A 26,940-nucleotide genomic window follows, 5' to 3' on the forward strand; every position below is an offset into this window, starting at 1 on the left:
TCAATATATGTAACTTGCCCTCAGTTCAGAAAAGAACTATGCATGCATCTAGAGAGAGGGGAAGAGTGAGAGCGCACAGATATGCAAATGATAAACAAGTGGGTGAATCTGGCTAAAGGATATCTAGATGTTTTTTGTACTCTATTTTTATAACTTCTATAAACAGACATGACTTCCAAATAAAGAAGTGTTTCTTTTTTTTAAATAAATAGCATGGAGATAGTTCTCTACTATGTTCAGAATATAATGGGTATGTATATACCACAATTAATTGAAGGATTTTATAGGGAAACAGCAAGAGCTGAAACTGGAGGTTTAGATAGATTCCCTGATAAAGGAGTGCTTCAAATGTCAGAGAAGGGAGTTTTTATTTTTTTCTGTAAGCCAGGGAATGGAAACACAAAGCTTAGAGCAGAACAGAGGCTTAATTAAAAGGGACGTACTTAAGGAAATTTTCTAAGCAAAATTTCAAGTGCTAGAAACAGTAGATAAGAGGGAATAAAGGGACATTTGAACAAATATAAGCAAGAAACTATGGGATCTTGGCCTAGGAAACTAAGGTATTAGCACAAAGTGGTACAAATACAGTAGACAGGAAAACAGATAAGGCCTGTTTACTAAATAACTAATTTATCAAAGGGGCGGGAGGGGGGCAGTTCAAAGATGACTTGATTTCAAGCCAAGCTAACCAGAAGAATGACAGTATTATTAACAAAAAGAAATTTAGCTAAGCAAAGGGTAACTGCTTTCCTGAGTATCAGACAATTTTTTCTATTCTCATTTCTCCTCTCCTGGTGCAGCAGAAGTTAGGACAGGAGTTACTATATGAGATATTATATGCCAGCACAAGCAATCTGGGGAAACCAGTCTTCACCAGGTGAAATAGAAAAAATAAATGGGATTGATTCAGATTTTGAATAAACACCATTAAGTGGGTGCCTGGGTGGCTCATTCAGTTAAGTGTCTGCCTTCGGCTCAGGTCATGATCCCAGAGTCCTGGGATCAAGCTCTATATTGGGCTCCCTGCTCGGCAGGGAGCCTGCTTCTCCCTCTCCCTCTGCCTGCTGCTCCCCCTGCTTGTGCTCTCTTAAATAAATAAATAAAATATTAAAAAAAAAAAAAAAACCACCATTAAAGTAGTCACACGTAAGGGAGAAGTGGGTAGGAGGGTAGTAACTCACATTAAACTGTAACATATAGTTCCCTTCTTCCCCAAAAAAGTTATGTTTGTATATATATACACATATATATGAATATAGATATATATTCACTTACTTCAAGACCATTCAGTCATTCAACTAATGTTATCATTAAAAAGAAAAACATGAGGATGCCTGGGTGGCTCAGTCAGTTAACCATCTGACTCTTGGTTTCCACTCAGGTCATGATCTCAGGGTCCCAGGATCAAGCTCTGCCCTTAGTGGGGAGTCTGCTTAAAGATTCTCTTCCTCTGCCCCGCCCACTCTCTCTCTCTCAAATAAATAAATAAAACTAAAAAACAAAAGAGAAAAACATGAAATACGACACAAGTTTAAGGTTAAATCATAAAAGGAATGTCAGGATCTTCAGAGGGGGGACACAGAAAATCACAAAGGATCAAGTCAAAGTAAAAGTGAATTACCTGGCTAACCAGTCAAATGATGTTCAAGTAGGAGCTTATTTTTATTGGTCTGTGATTCCACTGTTCAGCAAGGATATTGATCCTGAAAACAAAAAAAGGGGAGGAGGGTGTTGAATTTTATTGCCCTTTCTTAATGTAAGCAGTAGTATGAGTCACACACAAATTAACCTTCCCCACCGTTCCCTTCTCTGGACATATGAAATAAGCAAAAACAAAACATGCTATATCAAGTACAAGGCCTCTTCCTAGGAATATGAGGTGATAACTTATTTTGCCATATAATACTGTTTCTGCTTTTAAGTCAGGTATAGCATATATAATACACCCTGTCACCGTTGATAAACATGGATAATACAAAACGGCAGTTGAGGAAACCAACTCCAAGAGTCCTGAAAAGTAATCAAACAGATAAGTAACGTGAATTTGGGGTGTTCCCACCTGTCCAAAAGGAATGCTCAACAAATAACAACTAAAAACAATATTGAGGGGCACCTGGGTGGCTCCGTCGGTTAAGCATCTGCCTTCGGCTCAGGTCATGATCTCAGGGTCCTGGGATCAAGCCCCGCATCAGGCTCCCTGCTCAGTGGGGAGCCTGCTTCCCCCTCTCCCTCTGCCCCTTCCACCGCCCCACTCGCTCTCTCCCAAGTAAATAAAATCTTAAAACACACACACACACACACACACACACACACACACACACACACACAAATAGAGAGAGATCGATCGATCGATCCTGGCAGAAGCTAATGCTTAAATAGCTGAGTCCAAAAAGATAAATATCTACCAGGTGGGTGGATGAATGGATAAAGCAAATAAGCAAGGAAGAAAAAAGGAGGGAAAAAGCTATGGATGTTTTCTTCCCTTCTAGGAAAGACTGCACTTGGATCACCAACAAGAAATATTTCTAAGGGCGCCTGGGTGGCTCAGTTGGTTAACTGTCTGCCTTCAGCTCAGGTCATGATCCTAAGGTCCTGGGATCGAGCTCCATCCACATCGGGCTCCTTGCTCATCAGGGAACCTGCTTCTCCCTCTCCATCTGCCTGCTGTTCCCCCTGCTTATGCTCTCTCTGGGTGTCAAATAAATAAATAAAATCTTTAAATAATAAAAAGAGAAAGGAAATATTTTTAAGTGGGAGAGGAAAAGGAGGGGCAGTTCTTCGAAAATAATCTGCAATAATATACATGAACATATAAACAGCATTCCTGCACTTGAGGAAATGTGGAGTAGGCTCTGGTGCAGCAAGGATGCTGAGCCAATAAAACATTCACCTTCATCTTATGAACTTCCAAATATAACAATAAAGCAACAATTTAATCTACCACTAATTCTAGTGGTGTTTATATATCAAGAAAACAGCCATAACTATACCCTAAAGTTCATGCTGGAACTGGCAGGTCTGTTGGAAAGGGGTACAAGAAAAAATGATGTGTTTACAAGTTCCTATCACAGCCATGGCCGATCCACATGGGGTATTTAGTAACAACCAACCACAATCTAGCTGCATTACGTAAAGGGTCTGCTGCATTCCTGAAACCCAATTTAAAGGTGAGAAGATTGAGGGGTGGTAAGGAAACTCATCATACATGGTTCAGAAAAGGATAGGAGAAAAATCCAGGTAGTGTATAAATGCCATGCAATTAAAATCTAAAAAAGAAATACTACATCTACTAACATATCTATTTCTAATTACAATATAGTCTCTAGCTTATAAATGACATGTCAAAAGGAAGCAGATTCTTGGAATATATCTTTCAGACCACAATAATATGACTACTTACTAGCAAGCGGTTTAAGAACAGACACTCTGGAGTCCACCTGATCTAGACTCAACTCCCAGCTTTTATTTACTAGCTAGTACCCAACCTGAAAACCTCTTTAAGCCTTAGATTTATCAAGGCCCTTGAGAAGATCAGGTGAAAATGCTTAAATTACTTATCAGTCCCTGATACATAAATGCTCAATAAATTAAGGGACATCTGGGTGGCTCAGTCCATTAAGCATCTGCCTTCGACTCAGGGTGATTCCAGAGTCCTGGGATAGAGCCCCATGTCTAGCTACCTGCTCACCAGGAAACCTGTCTCTCCCTCTTCCCACACACCCCCCGCTTCGTGTGCTCTCTCTCAGTATTTCTCTCTCTCTCTCAAATAAATAAAATCTTTTAAAAAATCAATTAAAACTATTATTAGTCAACCAACAACAATCTGACATCTAACTTAAGAATATCCAAGTATGGGGCGCCTGGGTGGCTCAGTGGGTTAAAGCCTCTGCCTTCAGCTCAGGTCATGATCTCAGGGTCCTAGGATGGAGCCCCGCATCAGGCTCTCTGCTCAGCAGGGAGGCTGCTTCCACCCCTCTCTCTGCCTGCCTCTCTGCCTACTTGTGATCGCTCTGTCAAATAAATAAATAAAATACTAAAAAAAAAAAAAAAAAAAAGTCCAAGTATATCCAAATAAAAAATAAGAGAAATACAATCATTAGTTTTAGTGTTTAAATGAATTCAATATTTAGGGCGCCTGGGTGGCTCAGTGGGTTAAGCCTCTGCCTTCGGCTCATGTCAGGATGTCAGGGTCCTGGGATTGAGCCCCACATCAGGCTCTCTGCTAGGCAGGGAGCCTGCTTTCCACCCTCCACCCCCGCCTGCCTTTCTGCCTACTTGTGATCTCTGTCTGTCAAATAAATAAATAAAATCTTTTTGGAAGGGAGGAGTCAAGATGGTGAAGAAGTAGCAGGCTGAGATGACATCAGGTAGCAGGAGATCAGCTAGATAGCTTATCAAACCATTGCGAACACGTACAAATCCAACAGGAGATTGAAGAGAAGAGCAACAATTCTAGAAACAGAAAATCGACCACTTTCTGAAAGCAACAGCCACAGTCGCCAAACTGTGAAAAGAGCCAAGATGCCTTTCAATAGACGAATGGATAAAGAAGATATGGTCCATATATGCAATGAAGTATGATGCCTCCATCAGAAAGGATGAATATCCAACTTTTGTATCAACATGGATGGGACTGGAGGAGATTATGCTGAGTGAAATAACTCAGGCAGAGAGAGTCAATTATCATATGGTTTCAGTTACTTGTGGAGCATAAGGAATAACACAGAGGACATTGGGAGAAGGACAGGAGAAGTGAGTTGGGGGAAACTGGAGGGGAAGACAAACCATGAGACTGTGGACTCTGAAAAACAAACTGAGGGTTTTGGAGGGGAAGGGGGGAGGGGTTAGATGAACCTGGTGGTGGGTATTAAGGAGGGCACGTATTGCATGGAGCACTGGGTGTAGTGCATAAACAATGAATCCTGGAACACTGGAAAAAAAAGAAAATAAAGTTTAAATAAATAAATAAATAAAATCTTTTTTAAATAAATAAATTCAATGTTTCATTACTTGAACTTTTATGGTATCTAATTTAATTAGAGGAAGGTGAAGAGCGGAAAGCAGGCAGAACTTCTGTAAAGCCCAAGGTTTCCTGGCCTAGTTTTAATTCAAGTTTCATTTTAAAAATGATTCTTTTGTTGTTGCTCCTTTTTATGGGGGAAGGACAAAGGTTGCTGGGTAGGGTTAGTACCTACAGAACAAGAGAGGTGGGTAGGAAAAGGTATCTGAGTCAGAATGTACCTAGTACCATACGCAGGAGACAAACACTACTGCCTAGTGTGGAAGGCTGGCAAGAGAACCCCTATTAATACAAGTATTACACTGCTGATGAGAGCTACCCTGAGTGCTAACCCAAGCTAACTTGTACCCGTAACTCCCTATATCCCAAAGAAACATCATCTACAAAAATTTCCCCTCCCAGAAAGTGTGGAGCTGGACTACAGTGGTCCCCAGAAAGTCAGAGACCAATGACTGGCTTGTCTACCAGGACCTTGCAAGGGGTAGATAAGCTAAAAAAGTACTTTACACTAGGGTATCTGGCTGGCTCAGTCAGAAGACCATGTGACTCCTGATCTCCGGGTTGGGAGTTTGAGCCCCAGGCTGAACGTAAAGATAACTAAAAAAATAAATAAACAGAACTTTAAAAAACAAATAATTAAAAAGTACTATAAAGTATGGGACCCAAAAATCTGCAATTAACTTATCTAAAACCAAGATTCTGCAAAGCCAACAGTCCTTGCAGATTTCCTGGGACTATATTTTTTACCTTTAACAAAAATAAGCATATTCTTATGCCTTTTCATAATTTGGATTTCAGTCCATCACACAAACAAAAGTCACACTAAAAAAAAACTAAATGACATGTCCCCAAAACATTAAATATGCAGACAGGGGAGAGGTTAATTTTTCCACTAGAATTTACGAAAAATGTGACTGGTGGGATCCACATTATCAAAGCCTACATCAGGAGAAATCTAATGCAGAAGAAAAAAAAAATCAAACTGAGCTCTGTTAATAGCTAGTCTGAGAAGATGTGCCTCGAGGCCAGAACAAAGAATCAAACTGGGGGAGGGGAGTTGACAGAGAAGAAAATCCAAACTATAAAATGCTGATGCTTGGAAACACCAACTGGGCAAAAAGAGGCCCCCAAATATCATGAATATGTTTTTCTTCTGCTGCTGAAAATGGAAGGGGGCAAGGACTCTACTATTAATCATATTAAACTCATTGTTCCTGCCATGCTGCTGTGGGTAGTGTTCCCTGGGACTCCCTCCTAGTTCCCTAAAAATTGTAGAGATGGGGAATCACCCTCTTTGGGAAAAGTCTGCTCTTTGCCCACCTACCTCCAAAACACTACAGAATAAGTTTACCCGTCAATTTCAAGGTAAGGGTTACATAATACTGGTGTAAATGAAACATTATTCTGCAGTTGAGATTATTTATCAAATATATAGTTGTTGGGTTTTTTTTCCCCCAAAACTGTAACAACAGATTTTATTTGCAACACTCAACCGCAACAAATCTATAGCTAAGCTGAAAGACAAAAACCAAATGTAAATTAAAAATTTTATGGAAATTTAAAATTATTTCTAGAAGTGCCACTTTTTTAGAGCTGTGTAAACTTAGCTTTAAAAAATTTTATTAAGAAAAATATTTTTACTATTACTTAGTCCATTATCATGTGCTTTAGTAAATAATAAGTAAAAATGTATTTGGTACCCAAGTGTACATTGGTAATATATTCATGACAAACTTTTTTTTAAGATTTTATTTATTTGTCAGAGAGAGAGAGGGAGAGAGAGCGAGCAAGCACACAGGCAGAGTGGCAGGCAGAGGCAGAGGGAAAAGCAGGCTCCCTGCCGAGCAAGGAGCCCGATGTGGGACTATATCCCAGGATGCTGGGATCATGACCTGAGCCAAAGGCAGCCGCTTAACCAACTGAGCCAACCAGGCGTCCCGATGACAATTTTTTTTAAACACCATCATCTTTTTGACAAGGGAGGGCAGGAATTATTTCAAATTACAGCATATACATGTCTAGTAAAGTCAGGACAGGGTTAAAAAAACTAACAATGTATTACTACTTATCTCATGCTATATACTAGAAAGGACGAAGCTGATTCATACTAATTTATTCTACATAGTCATTTAGTAAATTACAATAAATGTTTAGTTCCATAAAGCATCAAAATAAAAATTTAAATGATGCAGTGAAAACAGAAGCCTTGCTTTCAGAAAACCTATGTTTTGGAAGTCCAGCTTCTTGAAGGAACTTTATAGGAGACATTTAAATCAACTGAAGGCTTCCTGTGTACCTAGGAGAAGCCAAGTGTTGCACTGGCCTACAGAAGTATGAGCACAATAGGGTACCTATTACTAATTAGAAAAGGAGAAGCGGGTATCCAAAGGCCAAAATGCAACTATGTTCATTCAGCAAGTATATTCTAAGCATCCATTCACTACATGGCACCAGACAACAGGGATACAAGGAAGGACCAGAACTAAAGACACAGAGTCCAGTGAGAATATTAAGAGAGAGCAGAGAACTACCTTGCCTTTTTCGTAGGACTGATGTGGTCACTGTAAAGCAAGACAAACCCATAACTATTTACTTCAGCAAAGAGAGAAAGACAATGTAACTCAAATGTACACATAATTTCTACAATTATTTTCCATGGTTATCATAACTAAAATGCCTTTCTTTATAATAAAAGACAAAGGCAAAGAAGAAAAAAACTTTTGTAAATGTTGGCCATTTGTGCAAAAATTACATGAGATATAGGAAATACTAATGGGATATAAAGGTTGCTGAAAATGGAAGCTATTTTTAACTCAAAATATCCAGGAAACTATGCCATACACTTGGCTTACACAACAGTACTATCCACTGATGAACAACGGCAGTAAATATAACCATTCTGCATTTTTAAAATTACCTTTATATTAAGGAAAAAACTAAAAAATCCAGTTGTCAGACCAGTTTATTATCAAGGCCCATATCTTTGGCTGAGTTGTACTTAGTACTAACACAGTTACTAAAACAGTCATGCAAGGAAGTCGCTTGCTGGTGCTTGTTCGGCCTCCCTCTCCCCGCCCCCCAACCACACCCCCACCACCCACCACACGCCACCCCCTCTTGGAAAAACTGCATGCAGTGCTGCACGATCACACAAAATAAATACAGGAAAGGGGGTGGGAGGATTGGGTGGGGAGCTAAGCGAAGCTCTGGGCTCCACCAGTGGAAGGCGTTCCACAAGAATTGCTACAGGGTCAAAAGTTTACAGTGGTTTCAATTTCACCTTTTAGCAGCCAATCAGAAAACAGAGACTGCACGCTCACCCCCTCAGGCTGCAAATGAACATTAACTCATTGGCCACCAAGACTGCATATATTCCTTTTCTTGTTAGGCTTTCATTTTTTTATTTTTTGAGGGGAATGGGGAGAGGCAAAGAACATTTTAAGTTCAAGGCGCCAATTTTTACTTAAGACCATGTATTTTAAACAGGTATGTGAGGGAAGAAATGATCAAGTTATTATCTTTCTCCCTGAAACCAGTTTCTTTATCCTGTAATAACAAACTAATCATTAATGCGAGTATCAAATCAAGACAGAGTGAACTTTAGGCAGGTTAAGAAGAAAGATTTATCTCCAAGAGACTGCAATTCTAAGAACAATTTTTTAAATAATGGAAGACGATACTGGCTGTGAAATCAACATTGCACTGTTAAGGAACTAGAATCTAAATAAAAAATATTTTTATAAAGAAAAAAAAAGATGTCTGTGTCTCCAGTGAACATTTTAAAAATAACTCAGATAATGAAAACATTTAAGTATTTATCTTTTATTTTTTATTTGCATAAATTCTCCCCACCTCTTCTCCAAATCATTAATATAAACATGTAACATACCTGTCCTTTTCATAGTCTACATCTACCAAAATGCAGGTACAGTTCCTAAAGTTTAAGCTTCTTTTCCCATATTTCACCTTTCCAAACACTTCAGTACCAAGGAGTGATCTTTTACACAATACACTCAAGAGGGAAATCTTTGGCAATACACACAACTGCTTCCTAATTCATTCATTCATTTCATGTAAATCTCCCAAGAATGCAGTAAACATCTACGCTAATTCATTAAATAACTATTTCTGACATTCAAAATTTAACACTGAGCAAGGGTAAAATGAAGATCGGTACCTTTACACACTGTAATTATTCTACATTTAAGGACTAAATTTATTTGAAGCATTACATGGTAAGAGTGAAACAGCTATATTAACTGCTCTACCAATATGATCAATTAAATCCTAAATAAGCAGATGTGTAAATCAGTAGTTAACAATACTGCCCGTTAATACAAGGTGGTTGAGTTTTTTAATTTTTTTATTTTTTTATAAACATATAAATATGGGGTACAGGTCTGTGAATCGCCAGGTTTACACACTTCACAGCACTCAAGGTGGTTGAGTTTTAGCAGTCTTACTGACGTAAATTTAAACTTCTATTTAAAAGTTCCTGTAGGCACTACCACTACCTAAGAAAATGGTTTCATGTAAGGTACTCATTTTCTTACCCAAATCAGCAAAATTAAGAAACTAGTTATTTCTGCCCCAAATATACAATATACAAAAGTGCCAATAAACAAAAATGTATAAGAAATATACAAAAGTGCCTTACTTAATATATGACCGCTAAAAGACTTCAAAATAAATCCATAGTGTATGAAGTTTCCAAAGCAATTTAATGTCAGTTGTTAAGCAGTAAAGAAACATGATGCTGAAACACAGTGTTTTTAATTCTAAAAAAACAATTTTCTAGTAACAACTCGCAAGCCTTTATGACATTTATGCATATTTGCCAATTAAAAAAATCTATACATTAAAAATCTAGTTTTTTTTAAAACGTGGCTTGCAGAAGCGCCTTTTATACATTAAATTAGAGGGGTCTTCTGTATATCTTCTTTTTTACAAGATGGCCTCCTTTTGAAAGAAAATGGATGCGATAAAATTTTACATCAAGTCAGCATGTTAGCAAGAAGCTTTTTTTGTGTGTTCTGAATTTGATTAATACAAGCCAAGGTCACTTCCTGAAAAATGCCTACCATTGCAGCTGCAGGCAAACTAGGCTCCCGAGTAAGGATGGGGGGAAGGGAATGGTGATGGCATTCATTAACACTGAGATAAACTTCCATCTACACTAGCAGCTATTTAAGAAGGGGGCAACATGAAGATCCCAGAATTCCTGGCATATAAAGATTAACATATTTCCAGTCATTAATACTTGGAAACAGAAATTTAATTCATTATATATAATGCTCATGTCAAAATTATGTCAAAGATATCATCAGGGCGCCTGGCTAGCTCAGTAGGGGAGCATGCAACTCCTGATCTCTGGGGTTTTAAGTTCCAGCCCCACACTGGGTATAAAGGTTTACCTAAAAATAAAATCATTCAATCAATCAATCAATCAATAAAAAGATCTCGTCACTACTACAATACATTAAAACACTTCAGGAAGCCCGGGTGGCTCACATGGTTAAGCATATGCCTCTGGCACAGGTCATGATCCTGGCGTCCTGGGATCAAGCCCTATATCCCCACCCTGCTCAGTGGGGAGTCCACTTCTCCCTCTCCCTTTGATCCTCCCCTGTGCTCATGCTCATGCTTGTTCACTCTCTCTCTTTCTCACAAATGAATAATTTTTTTTTAAATATTTTTCATAAGGCGCCTGGGTAGCTCAGTCAGCTTAAGCATGTGCCTTCAGTTCAGGTCATGATCCCGTGCCACATCAAGCTCCCTGCTCCGTGGGGAGTCTGCTCTTCTCTGTCTGCCACTCTTCCTGCTTGCACTCTCTCCCCCTGACAAATAAATAAATAAAATCTTTTTTAAGAGGGGGGGCGCTCCTGGGTGGCGCAGTTGGTTAAGCAACTGCCTTCAGCTCAGAGTCCAGCACTGGGCTCCTAGCTCTATGGGGAGTCTGCTTCTCCCTCTGACCTTCTTCCAGTCTCATGTTCTCTCTCACTCTCTCTCTCTCTCAAATGAATAATTTTTTTAAAAAATCTTAAAAAAAAAAAAAAAAAGGCTGAATGATTTGACATCCTCACTACCACCAATACATCAGGAAAAGCCTGTCTCTGGATACAAAAAATATATAGTCCATCCATTCATTAAGAGAAACTCCCAGGGCTTCACACTTGATTTTATTTGTTCTTATTTAAACCCAGCTTACTAGCATTGTATCTGGTTTCCCAGTTTCACAGCATATTAGAAGGGAGAGGTTCTTAGAAGCCATAAAGTACTGACAACAGCAAAAGAGTACAGAAAACTGGCTGGCAAACAAAAGTAAAATAAGAATTAAAAAGTTAAAATAAAAAGCAAACACAGAAACTCTTAAAATTAAAGTCCTCTAGAGGCACCTGGCTGGGTCAGTCCATTAAGTGTCCAACTCTTGATATCAGCTCATGTCTTGATCTCAGAGTTTTGAGTACAGGCCCGGCACTGGGCTCCATGCTAGGTATGGAGCCTACCAAAAAAAAAAAAAAGAAGAAGAAGAAGTGGTCTAGACTCTACAGTCATTCCGCCTAAAGAGAAATAATCCTGTTTAATTCTGAAGGTACAAGAGGTATCACCCGCAGCAAAAAATAATAATGCTCCTAATGTCTTGTGTCATTAGAAGGAGATTAAATACATTTAGCACACTGCTTGAAAAGGGGAAGTGTGTAGACACTTAAGAATTTCCATTTCCAAGGGTTAAATTTCCACAAGTGTTGGTGCCTTAATGGTTCTGTTTTCTACTATGCCAGCAACCTTACACATGTACTTTTTTCTTCTCTCTACCTTCTTCCCTCTATTCTGTCACTCCCCAAGTATGGTGCTTCCAAGCAATTGAATGATCAGAAGGCAAGCAGCAAAGGTTAGAAAATCATGGAACTTAGATGGTTAAGAGTGGAGAGTCAGAGTTAAGGCAAGAGTTTCCCCTAAGTATAACACAAAATCCAAAAGCCTAAAGAAATCATCAATACATTAAAAATTAGCATATTTTTGTAGATACCATATAACAACAACAACAAAAACCCATAACCAAAGTTAATAATCAACTGGACAAATCTCATACAATTTGAGCACCAAGATAATACTGGTAAAGGATTATAATTTACTGACTAAGCTAAAAATTCATGAAATCATAATATGAAAACATACAAAGGAAGTGCTCTTCCTTACAGTACAAAGCCAACAATAAATATAGAAAGTAATGATAGAACTAGAAAATCATCATTTATAAAATCGTATTAATTCATTCAAGAGGCAAAATCAAAAGTAGTGGGTATATGTTTAAGAAATAGTAGGGATATTTCCATAATCACAGTCTCAAAAGCCTCTAAACCCCACAGGAAATTTAAATAGTGTAACTATATAGAAATATAAATTTAATAGTATCTCCCACGGGGCGCCTGGGTGGCTCAGTGGTTTTAAAGCCTCTGCCTTCAGCTCAGGTCATGATCCCAGTGTCCTGGGATTGAGCCCCATATTGGGCTCTCTGCCCAGCAGGGAGCCTGCTTCCTTCCCTCTCTCTCTGCCTGCCTCTCTGCCTACTTGTGATCTCTGTCAAATAAATAAATAAAATCTTTAAAAAAAAAAAGTATCTCCCATGAAGTAACCTTAAAATGGAGAAAGTAGCAGACACCACACCTCAGCCAAGTGGTTCAACTTAGTGTTGTCAATAATGGGACTAAACCATGTTCCTCCTGGTTAAATGGACTGAAAATACATCACGTCTATGGTTTTCCTCCCCGCAAAAGTGCAGAACTTGAATCTAAACCTGAGGAAATACCACGCAGGCACAAAATGAAGGCACTTCCACAAAATAACTCACCTCTAGTCTTCAAAAGTATCAATTCCATGAAACACAAAGACCGATAAGAAACAGTCTCAGGTTAAAGAAGACTCTCTTGCTATCACTTTCTTTATTTAAAAAAAAAAAAGGAAAAAAAAAAGAAAGGAAAAAAAAACAACACAAAGAAACACCCTAAAATGAAATACCATCACACATCTATTAGAATGGCTAAAATCTTAAAAACAACAGTCATAAATGCTGATGAGGATACAGAACAACAGGAGCTCCCCTTCACTGCTGGGGGAAATGCAAAGTGGTAGGACCATTTTAAGAAGACAGATTGTCAGTTTCTTACAAAGTTGAATACACTCTTGTCATAGAATCCAGCAATCACAGTCCTAAGTATTTACCCAATTAAGCTAAAAATATGTCCACAAAAAAACCTACATATATTAGCATGTTTATAATTTCCCAAACCTGAAAGAAACCAAAATAACCTCCAATAAGTTAAAACAGATTAACTGTTGTATATCTGCACAATGGAATATTATTCAGCAACAAAAAGAAATGAGTGCTCAAGGCAAGCCAAGACATGGGGGAACTTTAAAATGCACATCGCTAAGTGAAAGAAGCCAATATGAAAAGGCTACATCCTGTATGATTCCAACTCCATGACATTCTGCAAAAGCCAATATAGAAACAGTAAAAAGGCCAGTGACAGACAGGGGTTCAGAGGGAGGGGAGGAGGATAAATAGGTGAAGCACATTTAACTTTTAAAGAGCTGAAACGATTCTGTATGATACTGTAATGACAGATACACGACATTACAAACTCGCCAAAATCCACAGAACTATAAACACAAAAAATCTTAATGTAAACTGTGGACTTTAGTTAATAATACTGCATTCATATTAGTACACTAATTATAGCAAGTGTACCAGGTACCACACTAACGCAAAATGTTAAGAGGGGAAACCAGGGGGGTGGGTGGGGGGTAGAATATAAGAACTCCATTATCTACTCAATTTTTCTTCAAATCTAAAACTATTCTATAAAATAAAGTCTATTAATTTTTAACGTTAAGAATTACAAAGGGGGGCGCTCAATGGGTTAGGGCCTCTGCCTTCAGCTCGGGTCATGATCCCGGGGTCCTGGGATGGAGGCCCGCATCGGGCTCTCTGCTAAGCGGGGAGTCTGCTTCCCTTCTTCTCTCTCTGCCTGCCTCTCTGCCTGCTTGTGATCTCTGTCTGTCAAATAAATATATAAAATCTTTAAAAAAAAAAAAAAAAAGGAATTACAAAGGGGGTACCTGGGTGACTCAGTTGTTAAGCTGCTGGCTTCAGCTAAGGTCATGATCCCAGGTTCCTGGGATCGAGCCCCACACTGGGCTCCCTGCTCGGGGAACCTGCTTCTCCCTCTCCCTGCCACTCCTCCTGCTTGTGCATGCTCTCTCTCTCTGTCAAATAAATAAATAAAATCTTTAAAAAAAAAAAGAATTACAAAGAAATATGCTGCTTCTCAAGTGGATGCCGAAGACAAATTATCTAATCAAGTTTTGTTGTATAAAACTTCCAAAAATAAGGCTGCGGAGTGTTTATAGCACACAACTCACTTTTGCAATGCCACCCAACACTTCCAAAAAGAAAAGTCACATGAAAATTCTGCATCAAAGACTTCATGCAATCTCTGGGTCATTAATCCAACCATGTTAGTTCTCAATAAGTTAAACTTGCTTCAATGATACACTAAAACTTACTAACTCCATATGGAAGTTTTCTTTTTTAAAATTCACATACAGGGGCGCCTGGGTGGCTCAGTGGGTTAGGCCGCTGCCTTCAGCTCAGGTCATGATCTCAGAGTCCTGGGATCGAGCCCCGCATCGGGCTCTCTGCTCTCTAGGGGAGCCTGCTTCCTCCTCTCTCTCTCTGCCTGCCTCTCTGCCTGCTTGTGATCTCTCTGTCAAATAAATAAATAAAATCTTTAAAAAAAAAAAAATAAATAAATAAATAAATAAAATAAAATTCACATACAACTTCAAGTCTTTGCAATATCATCTGCATAAAAAAGGAAAAAACTAAGATTTTTTCTTACCCATTCAAAAACATTGATCAAATGTCTACTATGTACCAAGCTAAATATACTATAATAACAGTTTCTGCCTTGTCAAGGAAATTAATCTGATTTTCCAATGTAAATCTCTTCCCATAAACTTGTTCTGAGGACTGTTAAGTAGTAGGGAAAATGCAAACTTCAGATGTTGACAAAACAGAAGGAGACTGTTCGTGATTCACACAAAAACCCCAGAGCTATCTTACCAATAAGAAATTTAACTTGTAAAATTACAAAGGTTTTTGATATTTTTGGATTAAAAACAAAAAGCACAAACATGTGGCTAAATAAATTAGGGAAAGAAAATATCTTAAACCAGTTTCACAGGCAGCTTCTGACCCCCATCAATAACCCAGAGTAGCTGGGAAGATTCACACAGAAGGAAGCAATACGACCTTAACGATTCCTAATAATGACAAAGCCTGTAAGTACGAAGTGAGCATTTAAGGTACTGCTGTTTATTACATGGATATCTTTTCAGACACATGCATAAACAGGAAACACTACTTTTGGCACAAGTCTTGAAGAATATAAAAGTTTGCACTTTGGCAGTTCTTTCAAGCACTACAGGGGGAAAATATGTTCAGGCTTTCAAAAGAAAGACACTAATAGGGGTGCCTGGGTGGCTCAGTGGGTTAAAGCCTTTGCCTTCAGCTCAGGTCATGATCTCCCGGTCCTGGGTCCTCGGATTCAGCCCTGCATCGCATGGGGCTCTCTGCTCAGCAGGGAGCCTGCTTCCCCCTCTCTCTCTGTCTGCCTCTCTGCCTACTTGTGATCTCTGTCTGTCAAATAAATAAAATCTTTTTTAAAAAAAAGAAAAGAGGGGCGCCTGGGTGGCTCAGTGGGTTAAGCCGCTGCCTTCGGCTCAGGTCATGGTCTCAGGGTCCTGGGATCGAGTCCCGCATCGGGCTCTCTGCTCAGCAGGGAGCCTGCTTCCCTCCCTCTCTCTCTGCCTGCCTCTCTGTCTACTTGTGATCTCTCTCTGTCAAAGAAATAAAATCTTTAAAAAAAAAAAAAAGAAAAGAAAAGAAAAGAAAAGAAAGACACTAATAAATCTCATATCAGAACTTAAAATTTCCATCACCAAGAGACTAGTAGAGCACAAGTAAAAAGTAAAGCAATACAGTACTATATAATTACATTATTATATAATTACATTACTATAAAAGTGTTAATTACAGTAATATATACATTAACTTATCAGGAAAGTATCTCATTTCACAGGCAAGGAAGGACTCCAGAAGCTGCGATTTGTCCACTCTGATGAAGCACACCCTCAAGTATGCTAGGATTCCATTTATGATAAATGGGAAATCCAAACATAATAAAAATATTCTAAGCAGCTTTAAGCCACTCTGCTTAAACCAATCTGCGTACATTTAACTACATTAGAGCCATTAATTAGATTTATTCAGGTAAAAGCCCAGCAAAAAATTCTTTTTCTAAGATTTTATTTATTCATTTGAGAGACAGAGATAGTGACAGCATGAGCAGAGAGGAGAGGGAGAAACAGCTGAGAGCCTGACATAGGGGGTTCGATCCCATGACCGTGGGATCATGACCTGAGCCAAAGGCAGATGCTTAACTGACTGAGCCACCCAGGCACACCTCAGCAAAAAATTCTTTAAATTAACATGTTCTATTAGGAAAATTCTTTACACTAACATGTCTTATACTAACGTGTTAAGTAGGAAAAAAGGGGGGGGCATCAAAAACCACTTTTATGGAGAACTAATCACAACATTCTTGCAAAATATAATCAATCAATGAAAAGCAACATAATATTCAAAAATAAGGCAATCTCAAATTCAAGGACATTGAACAGGTACAATGACATAGCATCTAACACACACTCCCTAACCCAGCATAGCCCAAACTGAACTTGCATCCTTCCAAATCATCTAATATTTGTTTTCCCTTATACTTAGGTTTTGATACTTGCAATCTGCCTAAACTCTTTTCAGCAACAACACCATTTACCAAAATGGTCAAACCATTTTTAAAACCAGAACTATTTTATTAAATTTCATCTTACAGTTCATATTCATTAAAAAATGGGGCCTATCACTTGCCCAAAAAGGATTTATTCAGTGTTTCCCTAAATGCCTTAGATTGTAATCTAGATTAAGAAAATCTGGTTTGGGGGGGGCGCCTGGGTGGCTCAGTGGGTTACAGCCTCTGCTTCGGCTCAGGTCATGATCTCAGGGTCCTGGGATCGAGTCCCGCATCGGGCTCTCTGCTCAGCAGGGAGCCTGCTTCCCCCTCTCTCTCTCTCTCTGCCTGCTTCTCTTCCTGCTTGTGATCTCTCCCTATCAAATAAATAAATAAAATCTTTAAAAAAAAAAAAAAAGAAAATTTGGTTTGGTACACCTGGGTGGCTCAGTGGGTTAAGCATCCAACTCTTGATTTCAGCTCGGGTCATGGGCTCTGGATCATGAGATCCAGCCCTGCATCAGGTTCTGCACTCTGTGGGGGAATCTGCTTGTGATTCTTTCCCTCTCCCCCTGCTCACATGCACGCATGTGTGCACACACATGCTCCCTCCTTCTCTCTCAAATAAGTAAATAATGGGTTAGCACCATACATTAAGTGATCAAATTATACTATGAAAGACTGTGTCTTGCATACAATTAATCCCAAACAACTTTTACCCTTTTTGCCATTCCAATTATTTTCATTCACCATTTTGAACCTAGGAAAATGAACTGTATAAATTATTTTAAACTAGATCCTACCATAAACAGAAGGAAAGGAACAAACATTTACTAGAATCCTAAGCTGCACAGCATTTAATTATCCATGTATAAGACATCTAAAGTTTAGACAGGTTAGAATAACATGCTCAATGTCTCACAACTGAAGTAACAGAGATTAACAGAACTCAGAAGAGCAGGAATTCCAAACTTACACATTTTGTACTATCCTTCTGCCCAAATTTTAATTGTATTAATCACTGTGATTGTATAAATTCTGATTCTAAAATTACCCAACAGCAACAAATTTGCAATTTTGAGGAGAGAAGGAACACACAGTTGTAAAAACAGGTACCCAGAAACTACCTAAAACTATGTTTTTCCAATATGTAATCAAGAGATATTAGATGTATAGTCTCATTCCCTTTTCTTCATAATTTGGAATCTTAGGTCTAGAAAACCATTAGTGGGTGACAAGATCCTACCAGAATCAAAACCCTCAACTTCCTACTCCGTGCTCAATGTATCTTCCTTATCGAGAACTCCACTTGTCACAGAGCAGTAGCTAGCCAACTCTGGTTCCCAGAGCAGCAGAGAACTCAGAAATGCAAATTCTGGAACCCTATACTAGTATAGTAAACTCTGAAGGTGGCGTCCAAGCAATCTGTGATTTAAGCATTCAGATGATTCTGATGTGCTCTGAAATTTTGAAAACCACTGCTTTCAAGGAAACCTGACTTTTTAGGATTGCCCTAGAACAAAGGCTCCTTTAAAAAGGAGTTAACCAGGGGCGCCTGGGTGGCTCAGTTGGTTAAGTGACTGCCTTCAGCTCAGGTCACGATCCTGGAGTCCTGGGATTGAGTCCCGAGTCAGGCTCCCAGCTCCGCGGGGAGTCTGCTTCTCCCTCTGACCTTCTCCTCGCTCATGCTCTCTCGCACTGTCTCTCTCTCTCTCTCAAATAAATAAATAAAATATTAAAAAAAAAAAAAAGGAGTTAACCATATTCTTAAAAAGAGAAAACTGTCTTACTCCTCCTTTCCTATTGTCTAATCCAGAGCGGTTCTTCTCAAACATTAAGGAGCAGAATCACCTAGGTGGGAGGGGCTAAATTCCTGGCCCTATCCCCAGAGATCAACTTTACAGGCCTGAAGTAGAGGCCTTGAATTTGCACTTCTCATGTCGTCCAGGTGAAACAAATACTGCAGGAAAGACAACACTTTTGAGTAACAGACTAAAACCAAACCCCCATATAGATCTCACAGATCCCAATTTGAAGAACACTTTATTCTTCCTTTCTCATCCTTCCTGCTTGCCCACTGAAATTCTCAATCTTTCCCATGATTATTTTAGAAAGTCACAACCAATTTTGTCAATTCAATTTGTAGAGGAACAAAATTTGCCACTCCAAAATGCGTGTTTTGTCATGTGATTATATTAGGCCATTTATAAGAACAAGAAGGCTCAAGAAGAACCTTTGACCTCCCCCCCCCAACTGCCTAGAATTTAGATAGAACACTTACTCCAGGAAGGGAGCTATCATCAGAGATAACTACAGTATAATATGAAGTAGGTGTGGTAGACAAGGATGAAATCAGCAGACTACTTGTTAAAATTCCACTGCTTTATGTCCTATTGTTTCTGTATGGCCCAGCAAACATTTACTCTTTCTCATCTTCCTGTGAATTGTCTTCATTCCCTTTGAAGTCCTTGACCCCACCCTTCCCCTTCAATCTGAGTGGCATGTAACCTCAACTGCATGACTACCTGTCATATTCTTAAGGAGCCCCCCTTACACACATAATTAATCTGATTTTCTCCTGTTAATCTGTCTCATGTCAATTTAATTCTTGGACCAATCTAAAAAAACCTTGTAGAGGGGAGGTAAATTTTCCTCCCCAACAATTACCATTTTTCAAAATACACCAATGAGGTTAAGTTAGAGTTGAGATTTAATTTATTATCCTAAGAACAAAATACCAAATAAAGCCCTGGAAAAGGTTGTTTATGAAAGTTTAGTATGTTTCAAGTAAATATGTTGTGTGGCCACAAGAAAAAAGTATCCTATGAGATACCACAAAGAACACCTGAATTGAGAAGACGTGAATTCTATCAGAAGGCCTGAACATATGTAAACAGGAGATATTTGAGAAAACAGTTTGACAATTTGTCTTTCAGCAACATTTTATATAGACTAATGTGAAAATTCCACCACTACATTCCCATAACAGCAATACCCAGATACCTAAAAACATGAAGAAATGCGGAAAAAAGTATGCTTATAAACTCTGATCATCAACAAAATTACCTATTTCATTTACTCATTCAACAAACTTTTACTAACTGCCTACTGTAAGCAAATCAGGACTTCAGAGACACAAGATGCTCTCACGAGTCCATGTCCTGCCCTACCAACATCCCCTGATATCATTAGTTTTTACTATTTCCCGAATTTGTCCAGTTCACCTTAATCCCATTACTACTGCCCTTTAATGGTTTAGGTAGTACATTTTCCCTGGATTACTCCAAAAGCCTACCTTTATTCTTCACTTAATCCTCAGCTGAATCAGGGCAATCTTTCCATGCCTATAAAACTCAAATTCCTTTCTCTTGCTGATTTCTAAAGACCTCTCCTCGTACCTAATGGCCAATCCACACTATAGAACTTAACATTTCCCAGAAAACACCCAACTGCACCAAGTCCTGTTGTAGAAGCCACTCTTGGTCAGAATGCTATTCTACTGACCCTCCCACGACCAATGTGTACCTTACAATAACACTTTTCCTCTTGAAAGCTTAACCAAACGCTTCCACTTTGTCTCTCCCAGCCTACTCTCCCAATCCCAAATTAGGTTATACACTCCTCCAATGAGCCCAATGACAATTTTAAACATCCCTACTGTGCTTACCACCTTGGTAGATGCCTCTCTTCTTGCTTTTCCCCCTCTTGAAGACAGAGTCCAAGTCTCTGCATTGTTTTAGCCACAGTGCCTACTTAGAGCAGGCATACAAAATTTAGCTTACATAGATGAGGGGAGTAAAGATATAGATGAATATACAGGATACTAAGAGATCTTGGCAGAATCATTCCCCATAAAGAAGTCGAAACATCTGAAAGTTACTTACCAATATATAAGAAGGTTTTAAATCTCATAACATTTGAGAAATTCTCTGAAGAAGATATTCTACTACCATACATAAGACTACCTTTGTGGTTACAAGCACAAATGAAAATAAAGTGTAACAGTACTGAAAAACAAGAATAAGCCTACCATCAAATAATTTGTAGAATGGATATAAATCTCTTGAACTCAAGAAGTTAAAATATAATTAGGGACTCCGTCATTTAAGCATCCAACTCTTGAGTTTGGCTCAGGTCATGTATCTCCATCCAGGTAGTCATGAGATCGAGCTCCAAGCTGGGCTCCAGGCTAGGAGTGGATCCTGCTTAAAATTCTTTCTCCCTCTCCCTTTGCCCCTCCCCCTGCTCCCACTCTCTCTCCCTCTTAAAAAAAAAATAAAAATAAAAATAAAAGTTAAAATATAATTAAAGATGCCAACACAGCTAGCTACTACAGTTTTCTGGAATTTAAAACATACACACACACTTATGACTTAATGTCATGCTATAAAACACCAAATGCCTTCGGTTTTCTGTTCCAGGAATGCTGTTTGGAATTCTGCCAAATACAAAAAAGAAAACCTAAGGCTCCTCCGTGCTTTGCAATATGTGAGGAAACCAACCTGCCCAGAAAAGATGAAATCATGTACAATACGGTAAAGAAACCAGTCATAAAAGACACATTTCAAATACGTAGAACATAAGAAGACAGTAAAGATTACAAACTTTAGATACAGTCTATCCAGCTGAGAGCCCCATCCTAAAGCAGACATAAAAAATACTGGGGGGGGGGCCTGGGTGGCTCAGTTGGTTAAGCATCTGCCTTGGGCTCAAGTCATGATCTCAAGATCCTAAGATCCATCCCCACGTCAGGCTTCTTGCTCAGTAGGGAGCCTGCTCCTGCCACTCCCCCTGCTTGTGCTCTCTCCCCTACTATCTCTGTCAACTAAGTAAATAAAATTATTTAAAAAAAAAAAAAAAAAAAAAAAAAAAAAACTTGGGCACCTGGGGGGCTCAATTGGTTAAGCGACTGCCTTTGGCTCAAGTCATGGTCCTGGAGTCCTGGGATCAAGTCCCACATCAGGCTCCCAGCTCCATGGGGAGTTTGCTTCTCTCTCTGACCTCCCCCTCTCATTCTCTCCCTCACTCTGTCTCTCTCCCAAAATAAATAAATAAAATGTGAAAATAAATAAAATATTTTATGGGGTTGTTGTGAGAACTGGGAGAGAATTACATAAAGCACTTGAAATACTCAGATCCAGGGCACCTGGGTGGCTCAGTGGGTTAAAGCCTCTGCCTTCGGCTCAGGTCATGATCCCAGGGTCCTGGGATCGAGCCCCACATCGGGCTCTCTGCTTGGCGGGGAGCCTGCTTCCCCCTGCCCCGCCTGCCTCTCTGCCTACTTGTGATCTCTGTCAAATAAATAAATAAATAGGGGCACCTGGGTGGCTCAGTGGGTTGGGCCTCTGCCTTCGGCTCAGGTCATGGTCTCAGGGTCCTGGGATCGAGCCCCGCATCGGGCTCTCTGCTCAGCGGTGAGCCTGCTTCCCTCTCTCTCTGCCTGCCTCTCTGCCTCCTTGTGATCTCTCTCTCTCTCTCTGTCAAATGAATAAAAATAAAAATAAAAAAATTTAAATAAATAAATAAATAAATAAATCTAAAAAAAAAAATACTCAGATCCTAACACATGTATCAAGGGGGCAATAGGCAAGAACTACTGATACTACTGCTTTATGATAGAAGAAATCTTAGAAAGAGCCTGGTAGCAAATGCTGCATTCCTCTTACTGTCCTCACTTCCTTAGCTTCTTTTCTAATGAATACTTACTTCTTCCAAATTCTGCCCCCCAAATATTTTTTTATAAAAATGAGTTATAGGGACGCCTGGGTGGCTCAGTTGGTTAAGCAGCTGCCTTCAGCTCAGGTCATGATCCCAGCGTCCTGGGATCAAGTCCCACATCAGGCTCCTTACTCAACAGGGAGCCTGCTTCTCTCTCTGTCTCTGCCTGTGCTCGCACACTCTCTCTCTCTTTCTCTCTGACAAATAAATAAAATCTTTAAAAAAAAAAAAAAAGAGTTATAATTATTAGCTAAATTAAACACGTTTACATTTAGTACAGCAAAAAAATTTGCTAACAATAGTTAGTATCTTCATATTGCTAAATCAAAGTCATTTCAAAGGTATAAAGGACATCTAAAAACCACATGTTTAAACATGACACACATAAAAATTCTAAAATCCTTAAAATAGGTAAGATAAAATATGCCCTATGTCATGGACTGAATTGCAACCTCCAAAATTCATATGTTGAAGCCCTAACCCTCAGTATCTCAGAACGTGAATGTATCTGGCAACAGGGCCTTTGTTTGTTTGTTTAAGTAGGATACATGCCCAGCGTGGAGCCTACTGCGGGGCCTGAACTCACAACTCCGAGGATCAAGAGTCGCATGCTCTACTAACTGAGCCAAACAGGCACCTCTGGAAATGGGGTTTTTAAAGAGGCAATTAAGTTAAAATGAGGTCATTAGTGTCTTATAGGACTAGTGTCCTTATAAGAGGAGAGAATTTCAACACAAACATGAAAATATACAGAGAAGGCAGCCACCATCTACAAGCCAAGGAGAGAGGCTTCAGAAAAAGACAATCCTGGAGCGCCTGGATGGCTCAGCCAGTTAAGCATATGCCCTCTCGCCATCCCCCCCCCCCCCCCCCCCCCCCCGGTTGTGTACTCTCGCTCTCTCTCTAATAAGTAAATAAAACCTGACAAAAGAAGAAAAAGAAGAAACCAACCCTGCAGATACCTTGATCCTGGACTTCTGGCCTCCAGAACTGTAAGAAAATAAATTTCTTTTATATAGCACCTGACCTGGGTACACTGTTAGGGCAACCCCAGCAAACAAATACAGCCTACTTCTCCTAACACTGGACTTAGTTTACAGACTAGCAGTACGTTTCTGGTTGCAGTCACTGGTTCCTCAAGCTAATCTCAACACCACTTAGAATCAGATACACTTCCAGAGCACCTGACTGGCTCAGCTGGTAGAGCATGAGATTCTTGAGCTCGGGGTTGTGGGTTTGAGCCCCACACTGAGTGCAGAAATTACTTAATAGAAAATCTTTAAAAATAGAAAAAGAGGGATGCCTGGGTGGCTCAGTGGGTTAAGCCACTGCCTTCGGCTCAGGTCATGATCCCAGCGTCCTGGGATCGAGTCCCACATCGGGCTCCTTGCTCAGCAGGGAGCCTGCTTCTCCCTCTGCCTCTGCCTGCCACTCTATTTGCTTGTGCTCACTCTCGTGCGCTCGCTCTCTCTCGCTCTCTCTCTCTCTCTTTGACAAATAAATAAATAAAATCTTTAAAAAAAAAAAAAAATAGAAAAAGAAACAGACGTACTTAAGTCCAAAGTCAAAAAATCAAATACCTAAAGCCAGAATCAGGAATTACGTATCAATGCACATTTTTGGGGGGAGTGCAAAATGGTGTTTTATTAAAGCACAGGGACAAGACCAGGGGGCAGAAAGAGCTGATGCTCATGTACCCTTTTTTTTTTTTAATAAAGTACATTATCTACACTATTTGGGCTATGGCTAATCTAAAGCATTATTAGTATGTATTAATCACTTTTTGAGGGAAAATATGCATATTCTGAATTTTTTGTGTACCTATTAAAGACAGTCCTCTCAATATGAGCAATATTGGAGACACTTTTTGGACAGGAAAAACAAACTGTGGATTCAAAAAAATGGCAATTTAAAACCCACTGGTGCCATTTGCCAGTTTTGTGGCGTTGAGGAAGTTACTCACTTTTCTGACCCTCAGATCCCTCAACTGTAAATGAGGATGAAATAATATTTTACCAGATTATCAGGATTAGAGATAGCTATATTAAGCACCTGGCACAATTCCTAACACAAAGAAGGTATTCAATAAATAGGAGCTATAATAAGATCATCCAAAATATGTGCATGAAAAGTAGGTGTCACTGTTAACAGGACTCTCAGCTTTCTGGAAGACAATTTTGAAATACCTATCCAAACATTAAGGATATCCCTCTGATCCAAAAAACTTAACTTAGAGAAATCTATTCTATGGAAATACTTGCACAAGTGGATAAAAGCGGAAGAAAACAGATTTTTTTTTTTAATTTTATTTATTCATTTGAGAGAGACAGACAGAGCACAAGCGGGGGAGAGGCAGAGGGAGAGGGAGAAGCAGACTCCCCGCCGAGCTGGGAGCCCAACACAGGGCTCAATCCCAGGAACTGGAGATCATGACCTGAGCTGAAGCCCAACCATCTGAGCCACCCAGGCGCCCCAACAATATTTTTTGTGACACTGTTTTACCAGGCAATCAACAGAGGTCTGGTTTAATGTTAGACTACAGTGGAAGGTATATTTGTCATTTTTTAAATAAAGTCAATCTCTACATACTGACTAAAACAAGGCCATGGGAGAATAAGCACAATATGACCCAACAAAGTAAAAACTAGGTGTTTATATATGCATGGAATAGAGTATGAAAAGATCTAATACCAAACCACAAAGAGCTTCCACTTTTTGCTCACATACTCTATAAGCTGTAAACTTCTTTGAAACCCAAAATATTAATTTTTTCCTACAAAATAAAGAAACAGGGATTGCACCATTTTTTTTTTCAGACTAATGCTTTCCTATACTATGGAATGGGATGTGTTAAGGAAAACTTCAAAGAAAAATACATTACACATTAACCCTCCCTCCTTACTGAAAAAACCTAGAATCTATATGAAGCCCATGTTCAAGATAGTTAATATCAACTTCTATTTGATATTTTTCAGTTTCTATTTCTATAGTCAATTCTAACTTTGTGGAGTTGGTCACAAAACATTTTAAAAACTGCTAACTATGTGCCATATAACCAAGTCACACTTTCCAACCTCCCCTCCTTTCAAAATAACCTAGTTAAATATGCACCTAGAACACAAAATCATTTTAATGGTAACCTAAGGAAAAATAAAATGGACAAATTAGTTGGAAAGATTAAGCATTTTAAGGGATGCCTGGGTGGCTTAGTTGGTTAAGCATCTGCCTTCAGCACAGGTCATGATCCCAGGGTCCTGGGATGGAGTCCCATAGCAGGCTCCCTGCTCAGCAGGGAGTCTGCTTCTCCCTCTCCTTCCGCTGGTCCCCCAGCTGTACATTCTCTCTCTGACAAATAAACAAATAAAATCTTCCAAAAAAAAAAAAAGAAAGAAAAAAAGAAAGAAAGAAAGATTCAGCACTTTAGATTAGTATGAACTGCAATACTTCTCTGTTTCTGATTATAAGCCAACTTTAATACACAGAACACTACTGAGACTAGGATCATGGAAAGTCACAATGAAAATGGAACCACCTTGCTTTATATAGATGAAGAAGATTAAGTACGAAAAGTGACTTGACCAAGCTCACACAGTAAGAAAGAAGATTAATGCAGGGCCCTGACTTCCCACTCTAATATTTTTTTTTTCTACATCATATTGCCTCACATCTTAGCTTACAGTTTTAAATAAACTCCTTTTTCCAAATAAATTAGCAAAAATAGCATCAGATAATATACTTGGTTTCATAAATATGCATAAATGAAACAAATGTTTGCTGGCATATATTACCTGGCATATTTGCAATACTATCTATAGAGCTCTGCATTCATTGAAATTTCAAGCATGTAAAATATCTTGATCAGACATCACAAAGGTGTCTGCTCTGCAGAAGCAGAGATGAAATGTTTTATGAGAACCAATTCAGCTAATTCCCCTGGAGGTAAGGCAACTAGTTAGATGCTAATTAGATGAAAGACCAAATTGTCTAGCCATGTATGTTTAAACAGTAATTTTTGTTTGTTTCAATGGCACTTTTTTATTTTTTTATTTTTTTTTAAAGATTTTATTTATTTATTTGACAGAGAGAGATCACAAGTAGACAGAGAGGCAGGCAGAGAGAGAGAGAGAGGGAAGCAGGCTCCCTGCTGAGCAGAGAGCCCGATGCGGGACTCGATCCCAGGACCCTGGGATCATGACCTGAGCCGAAGGCAGCGGCTTAACCCACTGAGCCACCCAGGCGCCCCGGCACTTTCTTTTTTAGAGTAAGGTTTCTCATCTCTGATTTCAAAGTCACCTTCCAGCCTAATGGAGGCACATAGCTTTGACTCTTCTCTCCTCAGAATAAGAT

At 39.2% G+C, this 26,940-nt stretch overlaps 1 protein-coding gene across 3 annotated transcripts in view; it reads right to left on the reverse strand.

The window, feature by feature from the left end:
- LOC111141850 (nuclear receptor coactivator 3) overlaps window positions 1-26,940 on the reverse strand; it is a 138,384-nt gene that overhangs the window by 68,878 nt on the left and 42,566 nt on the right. For 2 of the 3 annotated variants that reach the window (XM_022494687.1, XM_022494690.1), the window contains exon 1: window positions 1,622-2,062. The gene's annotated coding sequence lies outside the window, so the exon portion shown is untranslated. Of the gene's footprint in view, window positions 1-1,621; window positions 2,063-26,940 lie in introns of those variants that run through there. The other variant, XM_022494688.1, reaches the window with a different exon arrangement.

Source organism: Enhydra lutris, unplaced genomic scaffold (assembly GCF_002288905.1).
Source record: "Enhydra lutris kenyoni isolate GAN:26980312 unplaced genomic scaffold, ASM228890v2 scaffoldscaffold6, whole genome shotgun sequence".
Taxonomy (NCBI): Eukaryota; Metazoa; Chordata; class Mammalia; order Carnivora; family Mustelidae; genus Enhydra; species Enhydra lutris.